Source organism: Sus scrofa, chromosome X (assembly GCF_000003025.6).
Source record: "Sus scrofa isolate TJ Tabasco breed Duroc chromosome X, Sscrofa11.1, whole genome shotgun sequence".
Lineage (NCBI taxonomy): Eukaryota > Metazoa > Chordata > Mammalia > Artiodactyla > Suidae > Sus > Sus scrofa.
The window spans coordinates 112,033,472-112,055,705 of record NC_010461.5 but is presented as its reverse complement, the minus strand read 5'-3'; the positions used below and the strand labels follow the sequence as shown (position 1 = coordinate 112,055,705).

General features: G+C 42.4%; 1 long non-coding RNA gene across 7 annotated transcripts in view; it reads right to left on the bottom strand.

The window, feature by feature from the left end:
• Positions 1–22,234, bottom strand: part of LOC102165590 — a 90,201-nt gene that overhangs the window by 45,026 nt on the left and 22,941 nt on the right. For 5 of the 7 annotated variants that reach the window (XR_002340642.1, XR_002340646.1, XR_002340643.1 and 2 more), the window contains 2 exons: positions 16,692–16,819; positions 5,733–5,852 (listed from right to left, as the gene is read on the bottom strand). This is a non-coding gene — a long non-coding RNA (uncharacterized LOC102165590). Of the gene's footprint in view, positions 1–5,732; positions 5,853–16,691; positions 16,820–22,065; positions 22,196–22,234 lie in introns of all 7 variants that reach the window. The other 2 variants (XR_002340645.1, XR_002340644.1) reach the window with 2 other exon arrangements.

Below are 22,234 nucleotides of genomic sequence, written 5' to 3'. Positions count from 1 at the left end.
AAACTAAACTAAATGTGGACTCCTGGATATGATCATGAACCAGAGAGGGAAAAGGGACACTGTTGGCCAGCTGGTGAAATTCGAATGGATGGATGTGGATGAGCCGGCAATGCAATGCCAATGTTGATTGCTGCTTAGCACAGTTGCACACTAGGTTATGTAGGAGAGTGACATTATTTTAGGGAAAAGTCACTCTGGAGGCTTTAGGGGTGATCAGACAGCATCTAGCTCTCAAAAGATTCAGAGAAAGGCTAATGATAATGGACACACACAGAAGAGGGCACGATGGAGTAAATGAAGGGCATCTGGTTAAAGGGACTACGGGAGTCCTTTGTGTTATTCTAGCAATTTTCCTGTACTAAGAAGCTGTTTGGGAATAAATTTTTTAAACCTGAAGAAAATCCGAATTTATAGAACTGATAAATCCAGGGATAGTCATTGCATGAAAGGATGAAAGGATTTACCTTAGCCATTTCATTAAAATATTGTTCCTATAGCAAACCGGGATTTAATTTGTCCAAATTTGAATTACATGCATTTCTTCACCAAACCATCCATTGCCTTAAGCCAGTTACCTGATATCAAGCCTTTTAAAAAGGAGTGAAATTAAGTGAGAGAAATTAAGAGGTACAAACTTCCAGTTGCAAAATAAATGAATCACGAGTATGAAACGTACAGGGTGAGGCATACAGTCAATGATTATGTAACATCTTTGTATGGTGACAGATGGTAGCTAGACATCATGGTGATCGTTTTAAAATGAATAGAAATATCGAATCACTATGTTGTGTGCCAGGAACTAACACAGTGTTGAAGATCAACTATACTTCAAAAACAGGCTACAGCTCCCATTCAACCCCTAGCCTGGGAACCTCCATATGCCGCGGGAGCGGCCCAAGAAATAGCAACAACAACAACAACAAAAAGACAAAAGACAAAAACAAATTCATAGGAAAAAAGAGATCAAATCTGTGGTTATCAGAGGTGGAGAATGGGGAGAGAAGAAATTGGATGAAGGTGGTCAAAAAATACAAACTTCCAGTTATAAGTAAGAACTAGGGACATAATGTACAACATGGTAAATCCAATTCACACTGCTGTATGTTCCTATGAAAGCTATGAAGTGTATAAACACTAAGAGCTCCCATTACAAGAAATTTTTTTCTAGTTCTTTAATTTTGTATCTATGGGAGAGGATGGGTGTTCACTAAATTTATTATGGTCAGCATTTCATGATGTATGTAAGTCAAATCATTACGAGGTACACTTGAAACCTATACAGTGCTATATATCAACTATATCTCAATAAAACTGGAAGAAAGCATTAAATGTAAAGGAAAAAGGAGAACTACTTTGAAGTAGGCACTATGAAGTTTGGTTTCTACATACAAAGAGAGCCTAGGAAATCTGCAGTTGCTAAATCAGGCAGTTTTTGCACCAAACATTGCCATCTGCTGGAAATAACAGTCTACAACACATATTACTTCTTCCTAAGAAAATAAGAAATTATTTTAAAATCCAAAGGCACATTTGGGACCAAATGGGAAGTGCAAAAAGGATAACAAAAAGGTGGAACAAATTTTTTTTTTTTTTGTCTTTTTGCTATTTCTTTGGGCCGCTCCCATGGCATATGGAGGTTCCCGGGCTAGGGGTCGAATCGGAGCTGTAGTCACCAGCCTATGCCAGAGACACAGCAACGCTGGATCCGAGCCGCGTCTGCAACCTACACCACAGCTCACGGCAACGCCGGATCCTTAACCCACTGAGCAAGGGCAGGGACCGAACCCGCAACCTCATGGTTCCTAGTCGGATTCGTTAACCACTGCGCCACGACGGGAACTCCCGGAACAAATTTTTTAAATCCATTTAAAGTTAACGAATTTTTCTGCACCTTTATATCCCAGAGTTTCAAAATCTTTTATAAAAACATAGCAATTCTCATAAAATCATACAAAGTAGGTCTTTAATGGTGTTTATAATGAAGTCACAAGAAGCAAAGGTAGAAGAAATATGGACAAGAGTTCTTGATTCAAGACACAGTACATGATGGGTTTCATTAAGTAAAAACATATTCAGGGAAGCAAAGAATCAAGCTGGCAGGCAACTAGAGCATCAGCTAGTCTAGTTGTTTTCAACAGGGAGAACAGCACCCTCTAGAGGGCATAACGAAAAAGTGTGCAGATGCTTACTGGTTCTAGGTAGCACGCCAGACATCCCGCCATGCACTGGGAGACCCACAAAAAGAACTGAAAAGAACTTCCAAAAGCCCCATCCAACATTCATGTGAGTGAAAAATTATGATTATCTGTGCCTATATTCTAACTTCATTTTACAGATAAAGTATTTTTACATGGTTTTGATACACATTGATTTCCCCCCCACACCCCAGGAATGCAACTACCATTGTATTGAGGGGAAAATGGTACTATATTTGGCTTGAAACTTCATCCAAATTGATCAACACTGGAGTTCCCGTCATGGCGCGTCGGAAACGAATCCGACGAGGAACCATGAGGTTGCAGGTTCGATCCCTGGCCTTGCTCAGCGGGTTAAAGATCTGGCGTGGCCGTGAGCTGTGGTGGAGGCCAGCAGCCTCAGCTTCCATTCGACCCCTAGCCTGGGAACCTCCATATGCCGCAGGTGTGGTCCTAAAAAGCAAAAAAAAAAAAAAAAAAAAAACCTAATCAACATTTCGGAAAATCATGGCATCATTTGGAAAGATGTGGTATTTGGGCCACCAATATACAATATTCTTATACCTATCTACATTCATAGATATCACGTTTACAATGATCATACACAGAGGTACATGACAATGACTGAAATATATGCTGAAATACACAGTATTTTATTAAAAGTTAATTTCCTTTTATTTCTCCTTTATATTAGAGTTAGGGTATTTATGTTTACTGAAACTATGTGCAAGACAGGTTTAATGATCTGGTACCTATTAATACAATTTTACATTTAAAGGGTGACTTATAAAACATATGTTATTAAAAGAGGACATCAAGGAGTTCTCTTGTGGCACAGCAGGTTAAGGCTCTGGCACTGTTGCTATAGCAGCTCAGGTCACTGCTATGGTATGGGTTTGATCCCTGGCCTGGGAACGTCTACATGTGGTGGGTATGGCTCAAAAAATTAAATAAAAAAATAAAAATAAAATTTAAATTAAAAAAAAGAGGACATCAATCTGACAGCATTGAGAACAACTAACCCAGCTCTATTCTCTCACTTTTATTATGGTGCAACCGAGGTCCAGAAAGGACAATGAACTTGCTCAAGGTCACAGTATAAGTTCGAAGCAAACCAGCACTAACACGTCCTGATTCTCAATTTAGTTATTGGTCTATGGTGCCTGAAAATCAGCAATTCATTTGGAAAAAAAAAAAAAGCTACAAATGTGGTGAGGGGCCCCAAGCTACCCTGCAATTAAAGCTTATATAACACATACCTAGCTAAGGCTAATGTGATCCGAGAGAAGCCAAAAAACCTTTGGTTGGTGGTATAAAAACAGTAAGTTTCTAAAGGAAAAGATGGTGAATAGAAACACCTTAGCCTGGCATCCGAGGCCATTCAAGAGCTGGCCCTAATCTATCTTTCTAACCTTTCTACCAATACTATAGGAACAATTAAAGTCTGGGGTGTTAGACTGAATCTTTCTAGCCTTTATACAGCCCAGGGCTGTACACCTGGCACCTGGAGTGCATTTACTGCCTGTGGTTCAATAAATAAACAAATGAAAAAAAAACTTGTTTCAATCAGACAAATCTATTCACTGTTCCCCACATACACCATACTTTCCATGTACATTCTTACCTGGAAAACTCTTCCTCTAGCTCCTCTCCAAATTCCTGAATCCCAGGTCTTTTAACTCACTCCGTGGGCCTTCCCATAATGCCTTGCACAACTCTGCCCCTTCCACCCCAATCATCTTCAGCATCCTTCAAGGACCAGCTCAGGGCCTCTCTCTCAGAAAGCCTTCGTGGCCAATTCACCCACCATAATTCCTTCACATTCTAACTCACAACATGTATTCAACAGGCTGTGCCAGGAGCCTGGATTCTATAGACAAGCTAATCTAGATTTATAATCCTTTACATCTGTGACCTTGGGCAAATGTCTTTACCTCTGTGAGTCTCAATGTTATAGTCTATAAAATGGAGATTTAAAATATTTCCCACTGCGGTGCAGAGGGCCAAGGATCCGGCTTTGTCTCTGAGACAGCTCAGGTTCCATCCCTGGCCCGGCACACTAGGTTAAGAATCCAACATTGTCGCAGCTGTGGCACAGGGCACAGCTGCAGCTCAGATTTGCTCCCTGGCCCGGGAACTTCCACATACCATGGGCATGGCTGAAAAAGAAAAAAATAAAATAAAATAAAAATAAAATAGTGCCTGCCTTCAGAGGACTACTGTGAAAAGTAAACTAGCTGCTTTACAAAAATTCCCATGCTAAACACATAAGAAGCCCTCAATAAATATTTGTTTATAAACAGAAGAATAAAAGGTCTGCACGCGAATGTCAATGTTTCTGGACCCATCCTTCAATAACCTCTGAACAAAATTGTTAGATAAACTCTTAACTTCATACCCATCTGGGAACATGGATCATTTTCCGAAAACATAAAGTGTTCAAGATGTTCAATTAAAAAGCAGAATCACTAAAACTTTTATAACTACAAATTGCTGTATTTCCTCTGAACTTTTCTGTGGCCAGCAGCTGCCTGACCAGGGGCTCAGGCCAACGACTCGGCCAATGAGCACAGGTTCTGCATCCAAACAGCAGTTTGCAGGTGGCTGCACTAAGGCGGGAGAGGCAGCCAGGAGGCTGGGGCTTGCAACCCAGGTGGCTGAGGTGCCACAGTTGCTGCCTGGCGCTGACTTCTCTAAGTAGTTTGACGTGTGCCCGGTATTCAGCTTCCCCAGCCATGTCCCCCTGCCTGCCCCATGGCTGCGTCAGGATCGCCCCTACGCCTCCCCTACAAGCATTCCCGAGACTGTCTTGTGGAATGCTTCCTACAGCCTGCAGGAGGGCAGGAGAGTGTAGTTTTACCCAGCTAAGCACCTGGGATCAGTTCATATCACAGAACCCAGTGGGATTTTCTGTATTGAGAATGAGAAGCAACAAAAAGCAAAAAACATATAGAAGCACAGACCAAAGGGGCAGTCCCCAAAAATGTGGTGACCTAGATCTCTGCCAAGATGGCAGTGGCGGGTCACACATGGTTATTCAGCACTTGACATGTGGCCAGTCCTACGTGAGATGAGCTGTAAGTGTAAAACACACACCAGATTTCAAAGACTCAGTTCAAGAAAAAAGAATGTAAGCTATTTCTTTATCAGGGAGTTCCCTGGTGGTCTAGTAGTTAGGATTTAGTGCTTTCACCACAGTGGCCCGGGTTCAATCCCTGGCCTGAGAAATGAAATGCCACATTAAGCCACTACACAGAGGCCAAAAATATATACATTTCTTTTTTCAAAAAGTGCTATACAAACACAGCCTGCTGGCTAATGAATTCATTTCTCACAGGGCTATGGGTTAGCAGTTGACAGTACTTAACGCGTGGCTAGGGCCGACCGAAGAAGCCGGTATCTTGGGGATGATAGGAGCCAGGGTTCTCAAAGTCAGAGAAAGAAGTTACAAATCAGCAAGGGAAGAGGACTAGCACGACCACTGCAGTCACAGAGGTCAGTATGAACTCACCTTTATTAATTTACGAATCTACTTACTTGTTTTTCTATTTTCCCACTGGCAATTAGCAAGGAATCTGTCGGGTGCTACATCGTCCCTGTGAGCGGTTTTCCCAACACTCAGACATCAACAATTCGAACATCCTTTATAATACGGACCTGAGTCAATTATTTAAATAAGGATGAAAAGAGTTATTTTCAAATTCTGTCACTCCCACTAAAGCGGTTCAATAAATGATGATGAGGTACCCAGCTGGCAGACAAAAACCCTTCACAAGCCACAATGTAGTTTATTTTAGAGTTACAGTTACCAACGCATGCACATGGATACATGTTGAAAAGTTTTGTTTCTCCTGAGTCCACGGAAAGTTCTAGCTATATTGTGGGTTCGACAGGATCTTGTAACTAAGACACCACAGCCATGAGATACCCAAAATGGAATGTGCAGTGGGAAAATGTTACTCCAGAATAGCACTCCACAGCCAAATACAACGATAAAATGCTGAGTTGGACGCAATGAAAGGTTTCTTTATTAGGAGACTTTTAAACACAATGTGCTTTTTAAAAAATATTTTATTTTTTGTCTTTTTTTTAGGGCCACACCTGCTGCATATGGAGGTTCCCAGGCTAGGGGTCTAATCAGAGCTATAGCTGCTGGCCTATGCCCCAGCCACAGCAACGCCAGATCTGAGCCACATCTGTGACCTACACTGCAGCTCACAGCACCACCAGATCCTTAACCCATTGAGCGAGGCCAGGGATCGAACCTGCGTCCTCATGGTTACTAGTCAGATTTGTTTCCACTGAGCTATGACAGGAACTCCTACAATGCGCTTTGTGAAGCTGAGAAAGGGATCAGTAGAAGAGTAGCATCTTCCAAACTTATTTGACTAGTATTCTTAGGAATGCACTTTGGGAAATGTTGATGTGTACGATTATCACTGGGGGAAAAAAAATTTTTTTTCAACACAAGACAGAAAATAAAGAAAGAGCACGGTATGCACACGGGGGTACATGGACGGGGTGGTCCACGGGGACCTGCTGTCTAGCACAGAGAGCTCTACCCAAGATTCTGTGATGGTCTATCCAGGTGGGAAAAGAATGTGAGAGAGGATGGACGTGTGTCTATGTAGGACTAAATCACTTCACTGTACGGCAGAAAAGATCACAACAACGTCAATCAACTACACTTCCAGAAAACTTTTTAAAAAGAAAAAAATATAACAAGGAGACCAATTGGACAAGAAAAAAGAAACAGCACCATCAGAGACATACGTCGCCACTCTTCCTGGCACCCTCCCCACAACTCTAACAGCAACTGTCTAGCGTTCAGATAAAGAATATTGCAGCTTAGTGCGTTCCCACTGTTTACTAAGTCCACTCTCTGCACACATGGGCCACTCTTGCGTAAGACGTGTAATCACGTGCTCCTGTATCTGAAAGAAGGAAAAGGAAACATCATGCGCCTTCTACCAGGCACTGTGCTAAATATTTTACGTTATCTCACTTTTTTTTTTTTTTTTCTTTCTGCCATTTCTTGGGCCGCTCCCGCGGCATGTGGAGGTTCCCAGGCTAGGGGTCGAATCGGAGCTGTAGCCACCGGCCTACGCCAGAGCCACAGCAACGCGGGATCCAAGCTGCATCTGCGACCTATACCACAGCTCATGGCAACGTCGGATCCTTAACCCACTGAGCGAGGCCAGAGATCGAACCCGCAACCTCATGGTTCCTAGTCGGATTCGTTAACCACGAGCCACGATGGGAACTCCTTGCGTTATCTTCACTTATTCTGATAGTAATCATATGAGGTAACTATTTTATGCCCATTTTACAGATCAGGAAGTATAGACTCAGTGTAACCTACCCAAGTTCAGATAGCCAGTGAAAGAAAGTCAGTGGCGGCATTCAAGCCTCAGGTATGTCTGGTTCTTTCCATTGTACCATGTCTGGAAGCCAAGGGGCTTCTAAGCACCCTAAATGAATTTCAGTGGAAAAGGAAAATCCCTCTTCTGGAATAGCTCCCAGGATTAAGGAATGCTGTAGAACAAGGAGTCGAGACCCAACCCCAAATAAGGCAATGCCCTAAAACCCCCATTCGCTATAGCTGCATCTGAACTTGCACTTCAGCTCTTTTGAATGCCACAGTTGCTTCCAGACAGACAGACCACTAATGCCATACCATGCAGGCTCCTGGCACAAATTTAAACTTCAATTTAGATGTGCTTTCCTCGGCTTTTACTGTAAACATAAGTGTTCCTACACTCAATTTTTTTTTATTGTATTATTTTTTCTTCCAACGTAATTGAGGTATAATTGATGAACAGCACTATAAAAGTTTACAGTGTACAGCCTAATGATATTTTTTCTTTTTGGCCGAGCCCACAGTGACATCCAGAAGTTCTAAGGTCAGGGACTGAACGCATGCCACAGCACTGATCTAAGCCATGGCAGCGACCATGCTGGGTCCTTAACCTGCTGATCCACCAGGGAACCCCTATAGCATAATGGTTTGACTTACATACATCATAAAATGATGACTACAAAAGTTTAGTGAACATCCATCATCTCATATAGATACAGCATTAAAAAACATTTAAGGAGTTCCCGTAGTGGCGCAGTGGTTAACGAATCCAACTAGGAACCATGAGGTTGCGGGTTCGGTCCCTGCCCTTGCTCAGTGGGTTAAGGACCCGGCGTTGCCGTGAGCTGTGGTGTAGTTCGCAGATGCGGCTCGGATCCAGCGTTGCTGTGTCTCTGGCATAGGCTGGTGGCTACAGCTCCGATTCGACCCCTAGCCTGGGAACCTCCATGTGCCGAGGGATCGACCCTAGAAAAGGCAAAGAGACAAAAAAAAAAAAAAAAAAAAAAAATTTAAATATGTTTTCCTTATGATGAGAACTCTTAGGATTTACTCCCAACAACTTTCATATATAATATACAGTGTTAATTATATTTATCATGATGTACATTACATTCCTAGTACATCTTATAACTGGAAGTTTGTGCCTCTGACTGCCTTCATCCGATTCCCCGTCCCCCACCCCTCTGCCTCCCTTGACCACAAATCCCATCTCTTTTTCTATGGGTTTGTTTGTTTGTTTGTTTGTGGAGTATAGTTGACCTAAAACACTATGTCGATTCCTGTTACCCAACACAGTGATTCAATATTTCTATACATTTCAAAACGATCGCCATGATAAGTCTAGCTACCCTCCTACACTTAAAATTTTAATAGCCAACTGATAAGTGATCAAAATGTGTAAGGGCTTCAGCTCTTCAATCAACTTCTGATAATAGCTCAGCCTCTGAACAGTATTTGCAATTGCTAGGGAAAGGTTATTTTAATTTCTTCAGGGTGTATTTCATTCCCTTCCCCAGATTACACTTCTGTGTTTCATCCAGAGATTAGAAGACTGGACTATACTTACTGGACTAGTAAATTGCCTGTTTTCACCAATTGTACTTTGGATAAACTGCGGGATGTAGGATCAAGTAATCCTGACCTTTAGCTGGATGATTCAAAGTACACACACACATTTCTAACATAAACGTTTCTCATTTTCTTTACAGTAACTCTGTAGGTAGAAGATATAATAGACCTTGAATACAGAAAGCCAGAATGGAATAGTGGAAAAACTATGAGTTTGGGGCCAAACAGATCTGAGTTTGAATATCGCTTCCACCTCCTGCTAGCTATGATCCTGAGAAAATTACTTCAGCTTGCTGGGCTTCAGAATCCTCATTTATAAAATGGAGATAACCACTACAGGTGATACATAGGGACAAAAGCAAGGCATCCCCAAACTGGAATTGCTTTCAGAGATTAGAAAGAATCGTGTTATAATGGCTGTCAGGCCAGCTATAGAAATGACACAAACCAAGCACAATTTCTAAGTGTTCGAAGAGATTTGAGACCTAAGCCCAAATAAGGCGATTAAGGTTTTGTCTCAGGAAAGCATATCTAAAGCTGTAAGAAATAAGCCTTCTACAAAATCAGGTATAATCAAAGCTCAATCAAAAATATGATGCATAAGGAGTTCCCTGGTGGCCTAGCGATTAAAGACTTGGCTTTGTCGCTGCTGTGGCTCAGGTGTGATCCCTGGCCCAGGAACTTCCATATGCCACAAACAAGGGGGGGAAAAAAATCCATAGTCTTAAAAAAACTACAAAGAGAAATACATATATCTACATACTCATTAAAAGTTGTCCCTTGAAAGGCAAGTCCCAAAGTTCGTCTTTTGGAGAAGCACCTCTGCTACTATCCGAGGCTAAGAGCACTTAAGCAATGAGGAACACCTGGTCCAGGGGCAATCTCGGCACAAAAGCGCCATGAATATCGTCTTTTAATGCTCCTCTTCCTTTCGATCTGTGGTCCTATACTCACCAAGAAACTTTCTATTTATTCTACCCTATTAATATTTGCTTTCTCATATATCTTTATTATAGGCAGGTGTGCTAACCAGCTGGCATGAATGGTGTGGTCCACTAGGCATTTATAGTCTCCATATAAATTAAAAAATTGCTATTCCGGTTTATATATTGGACCCTTAGGAGTTGGCCTAGTATGAATCTATCTCTCTTTGCTATATTCACAGAAGTAAAATTCTGAAGCAAAATTTTTTAAAGATCGACAAAAACCTAGTACTGCTGAGTGTGTGAGGAAAGAGATCTTTGGGCCTAGCAGCTCTCCTACCAAAGAATGTGGTGAAGTGTTATCAAAATGTGTACACCCGTATATATATGCAATGGAATACTACTCAGCCATAAAAAAGAATGACATCATGCCATTTGCAGCAACATGGATGGAACTAGAGACTCTCATTCTGAGTGAAATGAACCAGAAAGACAAAGACAAATACCATATGATATCACTTATAACTGGAATCCAATATCCAGCACAAATGAACATCTCCACAGAAAAGAAAATCATGCACTTGGAAAATAGACTTGTGGCTGCCTGATGGGAGGGGGAGGGAGTGAGAGGGATCGGGAGCTTGGGCTTATCAGATTCAACTTAGAATAGATTTACAGGAGTTCCCGTCGTGGCGCAGTGGTTAACGAATCCGACTAGGAACCATGAGGTTGCGGGTTCGGTCCCTGCCCTTGCTCAGTGGGTGAACGATCGGGCGTTGCCGTGAGCTGTGGTGTAGGTTGCAGACGCGGCTCGGATCCCGCGTTGCTGTGGCTCTGGCGTAGGCTGGTGGCTGCAGCTCCGATTCGACCCCTAGCCTGGGAACCTCCATATGCCGTGGGAGCGGCCCAAAGAAATAGCAAAAAAAAAGACAAAAAAAAAAAAAGAATAGATTTACAAGGAGATCCTGCTGAGCAGCATTGAGAACTATGTCTAGATACTCATGTTGCAACAGAACAAAGGGTGGGGGAAAAAAATGTATGCATGTAAGGATAACTTGATCCCCTTGCTGTACAGTGGGAAAATAAAATAAAATAAAATAAATCTGTACACCCTGTAAATTAAATAATCCTACTACTAGGAATTTAACTCTAGGAGATAATCACACAATTAAAAAGTAAGGATGCTCATCAAAGCATTGTTTATAATAATTAAAAGTTAGACGTTTGGGTTGTTTTTATCAATATGACACTAAATAAGTCAATTACAGTCAATTAAATACACCATGCAAGTCAATAAAAGAAGGCTATGACTCTATTGACATGGAAAGATATCCAGGACATACACATTAAGTGAAAATAGCACGTGTAATATCCCATTTGTACCAAGTTGTACACTTTATTTTTTCTTTTTTGGCCGCCTCGCAGTAAATGGAGTTCCCAGGCCAAGGATCAGATCTGATTCACAGGTGCGACCTACGCCACAGCTGCAGCAATGCCAGATCTTTTAAGCCACTGTGCAGGGCCAGGGATCGAACCTGTGTCCCAGTGCTGCAGACCTCTGATCCCACCTCACCACAGCAGGAACTCTGAAAGTTGTACACGTTCACACCGCACAGTGTTTTCCTGGTATCTTCCACAGAACACAGCATCCCTATGAGTTCTCCCGCCCTGGTCTATGAAATGTCGCATGTTACAGTCACCTTCTGGAAATTCACGACGCTTTTTAACACAGTCAGTACTCCTAAAGCCATCGTTTTCACGTTGTTTAACCGAGTACTATCAAAAGCAACTCATCGTAGATCCTTTTTTCACACCTTCTAAAACACAAAACGAAAACAAATGAAATACGAGGAAATCGTTTCCAGAAAACCCTTTGAAAAACATGGGCCTCAAAGAGCGGACAGATTACTCACCAGAACGTCAATAGTAAATCTATCTATCTATCTACCAAAAATATACACCATCTTTATAAAAATAGCTATTTACAAAAGGAAAAATTCCAGATTATAAACAATATTAGAAAACAAACTTACGGATACCAAAGGGGAAAGGCGGGGGAGGGATAATTAGGAGTTTAGGATTAACAGAGACACACCACTACATAGAAAACAGATAACCAACAAAGACCTACCATACAGCACAGGGAACTATACTCAATATTCTTTTTTTTTTTTTTTTTTTGTCTTTTTAGGGCCGCACCTGTGGCATACGGAGGTTCCCAGGCTAGGGGTCCAATCGGAGCTGCAACTGCCGGCCTACACACAGCCACAGTCACGCAGGATCTGAGCCACCTCTTCGACCTATGGCACAGCTCACGGCAACACCAGATCCTTAACCCACTGAGCAAGGCCAGGGTTCAAACCCGCATGCTCATGGATGCTAGTCGGGTTCGCTGACCACTGAGCCACGACGAGAACTCTATTTTTTGACTTGTACTCAATATTTTGTAATTGGCACAACACGGTGAATCAACTGTACTTTAATTTTAAGTAAATCATTTCAAAAATATATATATTTTCAGATTTTTCCATCGTGGCTCAGGGGAAACGAATCCAACTAGGAACCATGAGGATGCAGGTTCGATCCCTGGCCTCCCTCAGTGGGTTAAGGATCTGGCATTGCCATGAGCTGTGGTGTAGGTCACAGACGCAGCTCAGATCCTGCGTTGCTGTGGCTGTGGCATAGGCCAGCAGCTGTAGCTCCAATTCGACCCCTATATATAGTAATAACCTATAAGGGAAAATAATCTGAAAAAGACTGAAAAAGAATAGATATATAGGGAGTTCCAGTTGTGACACACAGCGGTTTAAGAACCCAACTAGTATCCATGAGGATGCAGGTTCAATCCCTGGCCTCACTCAGTGGTTGAAGGATCCAGCATTGCTGTGAGCTGCAATGTAGGTTGCCAGATGTGGCTCAGATCTGGTATTGAGGTGGCTGTGGTACAGGCTGGCAGCTGGAGTTTCAACTCAGCCCCTAGCCCAGGAACTTCTATATGCCACGAGTATGGCCCTAAAAAGCAATAAAATAAAACAAAATAAAATAATTTTGTTTCTGTCTTTTTAGGGCTGCGCCCACGGTATATGGAAGTTCCCAGGCTAGGGGTCAAATAAAATAAAATAAAATAAAATAAAATAAAATAAAATACTTTTGTTTCCAAATGTCCCTAACATTCACATAAGACTTAATATACTGCCCAAAACACTTGATTTAAGAACCTTTTAGTCACACAAGTGGATGTGTCACATAGACAGCTACATATATGAGCCTAGAGGTCTAAGAGTCTTTTTGGTATCTGATGACATGAGACAAGCTCAAAGACTGAATCCTGTGGCCCTCCGACATTAAGAGGTCGAAGAGGAGTTCCCTCGTGGCTCAGCAGGTTAAGGATCTGGTGTTATCACTACTGTGGCTCTGGTTCCAGTTGTGGCTTGGGTTCCATCCCAGGCCCAGGAACTTTCCCATGCCTTGAGGCATGGTCAAAAAAATAAAATAAAATAAAATAAAACAAAACAAAAATAAGAGGTTGGAGAAATGAGAAGACTGATGAGCAATCAGGGAGATGGGAGAAAACCCGGAAAGTGTGGTAACCAAAAGGCAAATGTGGCAGATATTTTAAGCGAAAAGAGATGATCAGCATGGCAACCATCAGGGAAATTAACAGAAAAGCACAAGACGCTAGACCTAGAAAACCATTAGGCCTAACTCCCGTCTAGGACCCTGAGCAGACTGCCTAATTCTGAAAAAGATGACTTGTAACACAGACCTTGTTCTCAGGAGGCCCCAATAAACGAGTTTTACTGCGATCAGATGAACGTTTTCTTGCATGCATATGTCAGCTGTTACTATGGACAAGGTAGAATAAAGACAGCTCTAGAAAGTTACTCTATTCTCTTGGCTCTTTTATTCTATCCAAATCTGAGACTATGAGATATGATCATAAGCAGTAAATTTGATTTTCATGTAGCTGATGATATGAGTTTCCTGTATCATGTTTTGTGTTTACTACCTTTCTACCAAATGACATTCAACATGAGCAGCCATCCTGAGTCAGACTTCACAGTCTATCAACCTAAAATTCTGTTCCCAGGGATCAGAAGTGACAACACAAAAAAAGCATGGGTGATTGCCCGTGACAATGGTTATTGTTCCTTGGCCTCTCTTAGCAGCTCTGTTTACCCTTCTTCTTTTATTTCCTGTCTGCAACTCCTTGTGAAATAAATAATCTGCAAATTTTTTAACATAGCCACTAATTTTAAAAGAAATTTTTTTCCACACCCACAGCATATGGAAGTTCCTGAGCCAGGGATCCAATCTGAGCCGCAACTGCAACCTAAACCACAGCTGTGGCAACACCAGATCCTTAACCCACTGCACCACAGCGGGAACTCCACAAATACCTTTTTACTAAGATAAATCAGATTTAGAAAGAACCAGTGTTCTTCATCTTTTGGGGTGTATTCTTCTAATGAAACATATTAACCTTTTCCCAGAAAAATACACATCAATAGAAACTGGATTTGATGCATCACGATCTATATTTAAAAATCCTAATTTAGCCCTCTCCTTTTGCAGATGAGGAAATTAAATTTATGAGAGGTCAAATTAACCCACCCATGGTCAAAAGCTTAGCCCAGTACGTTCTCCAACTCTTCTTTCCTTTTGGCCATCAGCTGTGACAGATGAGACACTCTTGGCTAAAGTAAAATAGGCCAGCAGGTTTAAAAAGAATGAAGCCTGAATCATCTCTATGGATTTAGGGTTGACTTTCAAAAATGGAACCATCAGAGATGAGACTAAAATCCAAATTATCTAATTCCTTGTTCTGCGTTCCGATACTCTACCACAAGCATCTCCTTTAATATACCTCACATAGGTTTCAAAGGACAACTTCCTCCATCCTAATATTTCAGGTTTTATAACATTTTGCCCATATGGAATATGATTTGATACACTGTATGATACAGTCCCCTCTCTATCTTTTTTTTTTCTTTTTTGGCCACCCCAGGGCATATGGCACATGGAGTTCCCAGGTAAAGGATCAGATCCGAGCCACCGCTGCAACCTGCACCACGAGCACAGCAACACCACATCCTTTAACCTACTGTGCCAGGCTGAGGATCGAACCTGCATCCTGGTGCTGCAGAGACACTGCCAATCCCATTGCACCACAGCCCGAACTCCTCTCTATCTGTTTTAACTGAAGAGAACTAATCTTATCCTAAAGTTTCAAAGAATCTTAAAGTTGTAACATCAAAAGTCACCTGTCCGGTCTCTGACACGATGCAGGATTACCCTTCACAAGCCATTAAGAACTCGCTTACAAGGGACCTGATTCTACGCTGGGTGCCTAATTATGAAATCTCTAAGAGCTGGGTCATCTAGGCTCTTTCTACAAATGTCCAGGCATTAACTACTCACTAATTCTTGAGATGGCCCATTTGACTTTTAGCTTTAATCGCTAGCAGACTCCTCCTTAGTCCCGCTGATACCTGCCTACTAGACGCCATTGGTACTAGAATTGTCCTCTGAAGAAACACAGATCTTAATCTAACCTCTTTATAACATGGCAGCCACTAAAGATGAGTTCCCACTGTTGTGCAGTGGGTTCAGAATCTGGCTGCAGCAGCTTGGGTCACTTGGGAGGCATGGATTGGATCCCCAGCCCCACACAGTGGATTAAAGGACCCAGCATTGCTGCACCTGTGGTGTAGGTCACAGCTGCAGCTCAGATTCAATCCCTGGCTGGGAACTTCCATACACCAAGGGTGCGACCTGAAAGAAAGAAGAAAGGAAGGAGGGAGGGAAGAAGAGAGTCAGGATACCCTCAACAAGTCTGTCCTCTTCCAGGAGTTCCCACTGTGGCTCAGCAGTAAAGAACCCAACTACTAACCATGAGGACGTGGGTTTGATCCCTGGCCTCACTCAGTGGGTTAAGGATCTGGCGTTGTTGTGAGCTGTGGTGTAGGTCGCAGGGCCAGCTTGGATCTGGCGTTGCTGTGGATGTGGCATAGGCCAGCAGCTGCAGCTCTGACTCGACCCCTACCCAGCCCTAAAAAGAGGGAAAAAAAGTCTGCTCTCTTCCAGATCTGTCAATTCTTCCTCACATTACATGTTACTTAGATGCTTACTACATAAAAGGGAATAAAATGGCCTATTTGATTTTTCAAACTTTATGTCTAAGGTTATATATCACACATGTAGCCTAAATGAAGTAAGTCAGAAAGAGAAAGACAAATACCAGATGATATCCCCATATCTGGAATCTAATATATGGCACAAATGCACCTTTCCACAGAAAAGAAAGTCATGGACCTGGAGAACAGACTTGTGGTTGCCTAGGGGGAGGGGGAGGGAGTGGGATGGACTGGGAGTCCAGGGTTAGTAGATGCAAACTATTGCATAAGGAGTGGAGAAGCAATGAGATCCTGCTGTACAGCACAGGGAACTCTACCTAGTCACTTGCGATGGAACAGGATGGAGGGTGTGAGAAAAACAATGTGTACATATATGTATGACTGGCACACTTTGCTGTATAGTAGAAATTGATGAAACACTGCAAATCAACTACAATGGAAAAAATTAAAATCACTTAAAAATTAAATTAATTAATTAATTAATTAATTTAAAAGATTCTGTAATTACCTTTTGAGATCAAGTCAAGCAGTAACCAAACTTGCAATAGCCCAATTTGTTTCACTTTCCCCAGGATATGTAACGGTAATATCAGTGTGGTCGAAGAGGTAGAAAGTATTACTTCTGTTGAATTCAAACTGCAAAAAATAAAGAAATCTTAAAGAAGTTTGAACTTTTCCTAAAAACTAAAAAGTATAAAATCTGATTATGGAATGAAAATGGGATACATCTGTTCTAAAAAAAATCAAACTATCAAGCAAACATATTGAGGTGTAAATGTGTTTTTATAAGATCAAAACGGCAGCCCTGGAGTTCTCTTTCGGCACAGTGGGTTAAGGATTTGGCGTTGTCACTACAGCAGCTTGGGTGGCTACTGTGGCGCGGGTTCGATACTGCGCCTGAGAACTTCCACACGCCGAGGGCATGGCCAAAAATAAATAAATAACTGCAGCCCTGTGCATCTGGCCTAAAATTAAGATGTTCGTTAACCCGACAGCCTTAAATAGTTGTTACAGAGGAATCATACTGCAAAATTGTAAAATTCATAAATGCGCGCATCTCTGGGTTTTTAATCACAAAACTATGAAGTAATATAAAGAAACTAATAAAATGCTATCAGTATTTAAGGTTTAAGCATATCAAGAGTTTGGGCTTTATTTACGGTAAAAATAATGAAGCAAGAAAAAACTGCTGCAGGAGCAGCCCTAAAAAGAAAAAACAGAGGAAAAGCCATGTGAAGAGAGACACACACAGGGAGAAAGCCATGCGAGGACAAAGGCAGAGGCCGGCGTGATGCATCCACACGCCAAAGAGGGCCGAGGATTGCTGGCAACCACCAGAAGCTGGGAGAGAGCCACGGAACAGATTCTCCCTCGGAGCCCTTGGAAGGAACCAGCGCTGCTGCCCACACCTTGATCTTGGCCTTCTAGCCTCCAGAACCCGGAGACAATCAATTCCTGTTGTTTCAAGACACCCATTTCCAGGTACTTTGTTATGGCAGCCCTTTTGCAATCAGACAGCCATTTAGTAGCTATACAACCAAAGACGAGTCATTTAACCTTTTTGAGCCCATTTCCTCTTTTTAAAAATGGGGACAATGATAGGATTGCTCATACTTGATAGCTGAGAGGATTAAATAGAATAACATTTTAGTGCAGTGCTTGGCACAGGAAGCCTTTGGTAAATATTAGCCATGATGTCACCCAGGCCTTCGATCTTCAGAAAATGAGTACAAATGAGCCTTGTCAATTACCACACTGAGTAATCTACACAGGTAGCACTCATAAACTAAGAATTGTGACTGTCTGGAGTTCCTACCGTGGTGCAGCAGAAACGAAATCTGACTAGCATCCATGAAGACACAGACTCGACTCCTGGCCTCACTCAGTGGGTTAAGGGTCCGGTGTTGCCATGAGCTCTGGTGTAGGTGGCAGACACGGCTCGGATCCTGAGTTGCCACGGCTGTAGTGTAGGCCAGCAGCTGTAGCTCTAATTTGACCCCTAACCCAGGAGCTTCCATATGCCACGGGTGCGGACCTAAAAAGACAAAAAAAAAAAAGAAAAAAAAGTGACTTTTTGGAGTTCCCTGGCAGCTCATCAGGTTAAGGATCTGGCATTGTCACTGCTGTGGCTCTGGTTACTGCTGTGGCACAAGTTTGATCCCTGACCAAGGAACATCTGCATGCCTCAGGCATGGCCAAAAATAAAAATAAAAAAAGAATCGGGATTCTTCGAATCTCAGAATTGAGAGGGCCCTGAAGGAAATTTTCGTCCATTGATGATTAATCAAAGGGTAAGAGTGACCCTGTGGGGTGTATCAGAATCGGCTTGGAGTAAAGAGTAAGTACTGCTCACCGCAGCATGTCCGTAATTGCAAAAACCTAGAAACAACGAAAAATGTCTATCAACACAGTTAAATGAAAGAATGCTAAATCCATACAGAGAAATCAAATGCAGCTAGTAGATCTGGTAGCAGCAGATCTGGTAGTAGCAGATCTGGTAGCTAGTAGTATAAGTGTGTCCAGGATATATGCTACTAGAAGCAAAAGAGAACAAAACAAAAGCATAGGCAGGGGTCAAGGAAGCGGACTCCACAGTCAAACTGCCTGGGTTGAAAGCTCAGGTAATACGGCTTCTGCTACTAGCCTGTGTGACCTTGGCCAAGTTGCTTAACGTCTTTTTTTTTTTTTATTACTCAATGAGTTTATTACATTTATAGTTGTACAATGATCATCACAATCCAATTTGCTTAACATCTTGCTTTTCCTATCTATACGTAAAAATGCTAACGGGGTGCTGTGAGGATTAAATCAACCCCTGCCGAGCAGTTCATCCACCATCAGGCATAAAGTAAGCACCCAAGCTGAGCAATAACATGGTCACAAGGTCCTTCAGGATCTGAATCCTGCTTGTCTTTCCAGATTCATCTACTGCCACAGCCTCTACCTTTTTTTTTCTTTTTTTTGGCAGCACCCACAGCATGCAGAAGATTCCAGGCCAGGAATCAAACCTGCACCACAGCAGCAACCTGAGCCACAGCAGTGACGACACCGGATCCTTAACCCACTGAGCCATGAGGGAACTCCCTACAGCCTCTACTTATAATCTGATAAATTACTAAAAAGAATTCTTTATTCTGTGCTCTCACAGCACTCAGCTCACATTTATGCCACTTACCACAGCAAACTGTACTCGATGTATTCACATGTTTACATCCCCTAGTAAACTGTGTTCTCCAGTAGATCACAAGGCTAGGAACTTTTTCTGGCTCAGTGATTCATTTATTCAGACCACAAATATTTTTGAACATCCACTGTGTACCAGGCACTTCTCAAACGTCCTCAGAACTAATATCCTGTAGATGCTCAAAAAATGCAACAGCTAGTCTGGTATGGTGCAAAAAGAACATAAGTTCCTGTCGTGGTGCAGCGGAAATGAATCCGACTAGGAACCATGAGATTGTGGGTTCAATCCCTGCCCTTGCTCAGTGGGTTAAGGATCCGGCGTTGCCGTGAGCTGTGTTGTGGGTCACAGACGTGGCTCAGATCCTGCGTTGCTGTGGCTGTGGTGTAGGCCGGCAGCTGTAGCTCCAATTCAACCCCTAGCCTGGGAACCTCCATATGCTACAGATGTGGCCCTAGAAGGACAACAAGACAAAAAAAAAAAAAAAAAAAAAAACCACTGGGATGGAATTCAGATTTTGCCATGTACATCTTTGGTATGTATACAATCCTTTGTATTTCAGTCTTTCTGGACCTTGGTTTTCTTAGCTGTAAAACAGGACTACCATCACTTAACTCACAAAAATGTCTAACACAACACTGTAAAGCAACTATATTTCAATAAAGAATTTTAATTTTAAAAAATTTAAAAAGGAGAGAACTGAAGAAAAGGATGGGCCATCAAAAAAAAATTCATAAAATATTTAAGAGGATTACGTGAGAAATGATATGGAAAGACCTAGAACCTGGCTCAGAATAAGGAAATCACGAAAAGTTTCCTTCCTACTAAATGTTAAAGTCATGCATTAATACTTTAAATAGATTTCCAATCCCAAGCTTATTTGGGCCAAATCTCCTGCTGAAAACTACGAATGATAAATATCACAAATACCTCCTTAAAAGCAACATGAGCATAGAACGTCCACACTAAGGGTGAAACCTAATATAAACTATGGACTTTGGGTGATTATGATGTGACGCATCGATGTAGGCCCATCAGTTGTAACAAATGTCCCACTGTGGTGGAGGATGCTGAGAATGGAGGAGACTGTGCCTGTGCGGGGCCGGGAGGATATGGAAAAATCTCTGTACCCTGCTCTCAGTTTTGCTGTGAACCTAAGCTTGCTCTCAAAACATCAAGTCTTTAAATTTTAAAAAATAAAAGCAACACGAGGTGAGAAGAAAGTAAGGAACTGCCACGTCGAAATCTAGGGGAAGGCAGGATGCCCAAGGCCAGCTGGGTAAGGGAGCCCTGGTGCTGCTGTTGCCCTGAGGACACCCACTGATCTGGGCAAACTCGAACTTCATGAAATGGAGAGGAGGGAAGTCACGGAGAGCCCTCCCAGGCGAGGAGGCTACCATGAGACCCTATGTTCATTAAGCTGAAACCACCCACTCCTTTCAAAAGCAACACCCTCAGGATAAGGGTGAACCACAAGTGAACCTGCTCCTACAGTCCTAACAGACTATTGGGAAAATGGCCTTGAAGCTAAACAGAACAAGGCAGGGGTGGGTAGAGAGAAATAAAACTGCCCTTAAAAAGTTGTGACCACATGGGAGTTCCTGTTGTGGCTCAGTGGTAATGAACCTGACTCGTGTCCATGAGGATTCGGGTTTGATCCCTGGCCTCACTCAGTGGACTGGGGAGCCGGCGTTGCTGTGAGCTGTGGTGCAGGTCGCAGACGCAGCTGGGATTCTGAGTTGCTGTGACTGTAGCTGTGGCATAGGCCGGCAACTGTAGCTCCGATTCAACCCCTGGCCTGGAAACTTCCATGTGCCATGGGTCCAGCCCTAAAAAGCAAAAAAAAAAAAAAAAAAAAAAAAAAAAAAAGGGTGGCCATATATCAGCCATAACATAGATGTGCAGGCTGGTCATATCATCTAAGTGACCCCAAAAAGTTTGAGTTATGAATCTGCTTTAAGGAGGTCCCCAACTGGTATTCCCCAAAGATGCCTTGTGAAAGTAAATGAAAATCCTCTCTGGAGGAAAGTACTTTGATCCTAGGACTCAAAGAAAGTTCACAAACAATTTTTGAGAGCAATGAAGATGTCATCAGAATAGTGCAGCATGCAAGGAAAAAAGGAATCAAGAGCAAAAATCAGCAGAAACAAACTTATAAAGATTTCAGACCCAGGAACGAACAGAGGCAGATTAAATTAACCAAATGTAAGTGCGAAAGCAGGTGCATGAAAGAGAAAAGTATGAAACAATGACCTAGCATATTTGAAGAAAAATTATAGAAATGAGATGATTGCTGAAATTCTCTTAAGAAACAAGTGAAAAGAGAATTTATAGACTAGAAGATAGACCAGAAGAACATAGAACAGATACCATAAAAGGGGGGGGTGAGTTCTCATTGTGGCCGTCAGAAATGAATATGACTAGTATCCATGAGGACATAGGTTCGATCCCTGGCCACGCTCAGGGGGTTAAGGATCCAGCGTTGCTGTGAGCTGTGGTGTAAACTGCAGACATGGCTCAGATCCCATGTTGCTGTGGCTGTGGTGTAGGCTGGCAGCTCCAGCTCCAGTTCAACCCCTAGCCTGGGAACCTCCATATGCCGTGAGTGGGGCCCTAAAAAGACAAAAAAAAAAAAAAAAGGAAACTCAAGAGGGAAGTTAAGAGACATAAAGGAGAAAAATAACAGTTAACATAGCTTTACCTGGAATCTGAAAAGAAAATATCTGACAGAGGAATTGTGTGTTCATTGAGAGCAGCAGCCACTGTGCTGGGCATGGAGGGGTGAGCTGTCTTAATTCCCAAGGCAGCCTTTGAAGATGCTCCTGTTAACCCTGTTTACAGAGGAGAAGGTATAGACTCAAAGAGAATAC